The sequence below is a fragment of the Cupressus sempervirens genome, chromosome 9, assembly GCF_028749045.1.
Source record: "Cupressus sempervirens isolate cs-2001-9-10 chromosome 9, ASM2874904v1, whole genome shotgun sequence".
NCBI lineage: Eukaryota > Viridiplantae > Streptophyta > Pinopsida > Cupressales > Cupressaceae > Cupressus > Cupressus sempervirens.
The window spans coordinates 242,137,845-242,141,972 of record NC_143126.1 but is presented as its reverse complement, the minus strand read 5'-3'; positions in this window follow the sequence as shown (position 1 = coordinate 242,141,972).

Here is a 4,128-nt window from a genome sequence, read left to right as displayed (position 1 = left end):
GATATGCGGCACAACAATCTCTGGGGCGAGATCCCGGCAAGTTTAATGGGGCTCTCAAATCTGAGAGAACTGGTTTTGTATGAGAACCACTTGTCTGGACGAATTCCGGCGAACATTGGCCAACTGAGAAGATTGACGTATCTGGATCTCTGCACCAACCAGCTTCACGGCACAATTCCCGTCAGTATTACCAATCTTACATATCTTGATGAGCTTCATTTGAGTGAGAATCAGATTACGGGACAGATACCTGCTCGGCTCGCTAGGCTCCGCTACCTGACCTTCTTGATGATGCACGACAACAAAGTCGAGGGATTGTGGCCCCAGAGTTTTGGCACGTACTCTGCTTTTGTTCAAGTCGACGTGACCCAGAACAAATTGGAAGGCCCTCTGCCAAAGAATCTGTGCATGGGAGGAGCCCTCTATTCTTTGACTGCCTCTTCAAACAATTTCAATGGCTCCCTGCCTTCCTCATTTGGAGACTGCCAATCTCTACAGTATCTCTACCTCGACGACAACCAGCTGAGTGGTGAGATACATCGTGACGTATGGAGTGCATTCAATATCAAGGAGCTGCGTCTTCACGACAACAAGTTTGAAGGCAAGATTCCACCTGCAATTGGCGAAGCGAAGAATCTGACTCGCTTGAGGATAGGCAACAACCAGTTCGAGGGAACAATCCCTGCTCAAGTTGGGCAGCTGATAAATCTGCTTGTATTTGAAGCAAGAAGCAACCAGTTGGAAGGAATAATCCCTTCCCAAGTTGGAGAGCTGAGAAATCTCACGGAGTTCAAAGTTAGCAACAACAGATTGTCGGGCTCAATTCCCCGCGAGCTCGCAAGCTTAAGTTTTGTTAATATTCTCCAGTTGTGTAGGATTCAAACAACAGCAGCAACAAAAAAAAATGATAATATTCAAAATAGGGGAGGCTTTGTTTTACTGTAGAAAAAAAAAACTGATATATTATTCCACACACAAATTGCTGTTCAGCCAATACATTTATTCAAATAAAAATTGTTAAAACTAATCCCTAACACATAGATCGAAATATAGATCAGGGGTTCTGACAGTTGTTTTAGCATTATTCCATGCCTATGATTAAGGATGGGAGAAGAAGTAACTAAGACTAAACTAAAATGTGTCCAAAAATATCATCTAATGCATGCCATATGTACAGCATGCTTCTTGTTTAAACTACTCCTAAACTGAAGTACTCTAGAAATTATTTATAGAACGGTGGAAATGGAGTAGTGGAGCTGGAGTTTGAAGTGAAGATCTCAACATCAATCTTCATACTCCCCCTTGATGCTGAGAGGACTCACAATCTGATCTCTGAGTACCGAAAACTGATCTTTTGTAACTGCCTTTGTGAAGATGTCTGCAATTTGCTCCTTTGTGCTGATGTACTTCAGCTCAACCGCTTTATTTTGTACCAAATCTCTGATAAAATGTTGTTTAAGATCAAAGTGTTTGGTCCTGCTATGATGAACTAGATTCTTGGCCAATTTAATGGCACTTATGTTGTCACAAAAAATCACAGTAGGCTGAACCTATATCTCTCCAATTTCTTCAAGAAGCTTTTTAAGCCATAAAGCTTGTGTGCCAGCTGAAGTGACCGCAACATATTCCGCTTCTGTAGAAGAGAGAGCAACCATACTTTGCTTCTTTGAACTCCATGTAATTAAACTAGAACCCAAAGAAAAACAATTACCAGATGTAGATTTTCAATCATCCAAACAACCTCCCCAATCTGAATCACTAAAGCCAACAAGCTCAAACTTATTAGAAGAATAGTGAATGCCAAAATCTACCGTGCTTTTCACATACCTCAAAATTCTCTTGGCTGCCTTCATATGTTCCTCTAATGGATTTGTCATATACCTTGAAACCAATGAAACTGAATAAGCAATATCAGGCCTTGTGTGAGTTAAAAACATCAAACTCCCCACAATGCTCCTGTATAATGTTTCATCAACAATTTTAGCACCATCATCTCTACATAATGTAACTCCATGAGCAATTGGAGTGGAAAGAGGTTTACAATCAGCCATATCAAATTTTTTCAACATATCTTTTGCATATTTTTCTTGACAAATAAAAATTTCATCTTTACCTTGATAAACCTCCATGCCAAGAAAGTACTTCATGAGACCTAAATCTTTCATCTCAAACTCATTCATCATAGCAACTTTAAATTCATCTTTCATCTTTGAACTACTACCCATATATAACAAATCATCAACATACAAACTCACAATGAGAGTATCATTACCTTCTTGTTTGTAGTAAAGGGTAGGTTCACTCTTACTTCTTTGAAAGCCATTCTGCTAAAAATATCCATCAATTCTTGCATACCATGCATGTGGTGCTTGCTTGAGGCCATACAAAGCCTTCTTCAACTTGTAGACATAATCTTCTTTGCCTTGAATCTAAAAACTTTGTGGTTGTCCCACATATACCTCTTCTTCTAAGTACCCATTCAAGAAAGCACTTTTCACATCCATGTGATGAATACTCTATTCCTTTTGAGCTGCAAGAGAGATTAGCATCCTAATAGTTTCTTATCTTGCTACTGGTGCAAAAAAATTTTCATAATCAATGTCATACCTTTGAGTGAAACCTTTAGCAACCAATCTTGCCTTGTGTCTTTCAACACTCCCATCACTATTATACTTGGTCTTATAGACCCATTTTGTGCCAATCTTCTTCTTCTTATGTGGAAGATCTACAAGCTCCCATGTTTCATTCCTATCAATGGAATCCATATCTTCATTCATTGCTTGCATCCAAACCTCATTAGCACATGCATCTTCAAAACATGATGGCTCAAAATCAGCTTTAGCAAGTAATGCAAAATTTACTGTCTCACCTATTCGATCTTCTTCATGTGCTTGATTTTGACAACTCTCATAAATATCACTCAATCTTCTTACCTTCCTTGGAGGACTAGAGGATGGACTTGCTCTTGGTATTGGTGAGGGGCTTCTTGGTGGGCTTGGTGATCTTGAAATAGAACCATTAGCTGGCTGCTCATTATCATTATCAGCAATATCATTATCATCCAAAACTAATTTTGGCTTTCCAACATGTTGTTTTTGATGACCATAAACTCCCCCTTCATCAAAAATCACATCTCTTAAAATAACAATCTTATTAGTAATAGGATTGAATAATCTATAAGCTTTGCTTTCTTCACTATAGCCCACAAAAATACATGATTCACTTTTAGCATCTAGCTTTTGCCTATTCTGATTAGGGATGTGAACATAAGCCAAACAACCAAAAACTTTAAAATGATTTACATTAGGCTTTTTCTCATACCATGCTTCATATGGAGTCATCTTGTGTAGGGCACTTGTAGGACTCCTGTTGAGAATATATACGGCTGTAGCAACTGAATCAGCCCAATAAGAATTGTTCAAACCCTTGGTTTGTAACATGCTCCTTGCCATTTCTACCACAGTACAATTCTTCCTTTCAGCCACTCCATTCTGTTGGGGTGTGTATGCAATTGTGAATTATCTTTTGATGCCATTCATCTCACAAAAATTCTAAAAATTGTTTGAGCAAAATTCTCCTCCTCGATCTGTTCTCAAACATCTTATTGTGTTCCCTTTCTCATTCTCTACACGAGCTTTAAACTTCTTGAATGTATCAAAGGCTTCATCTTTAGTCTTCAAAAAATATACCCAACAGATGCGTGAGTAATCATCAATAAAAGTAATGAAATACGACGACTTACCCAAACTTTGTGTTTGCATTGGACCACAAATATCTGAATGAATAAGTTGAAGTGGGTATTGGGCCCACCATACATTGCCTTTTGGAAATGATTCCCTTGAATGTTTCCCTTTTGCACACCCTTCACAAATCTGTTTATGCTCTTCAACCTTAGGCAATCCAAGAACTAATGCATTTGATGTTAGATTCTTCAAACTATTGAAATTTAAATGGCCATACCTGAGATGCCACGATCAACTTTTATCCTCATAAGCCATATTGACAAGCTGATTATCATTTTGACCAAACTTCAAAGGAAACATCCTATTCTTTGTCATAGGAACAACTATAATTACTTTATTTTTTTGATTCTTATCATAGATAGTACAGTGCATGTTCTCAAATACC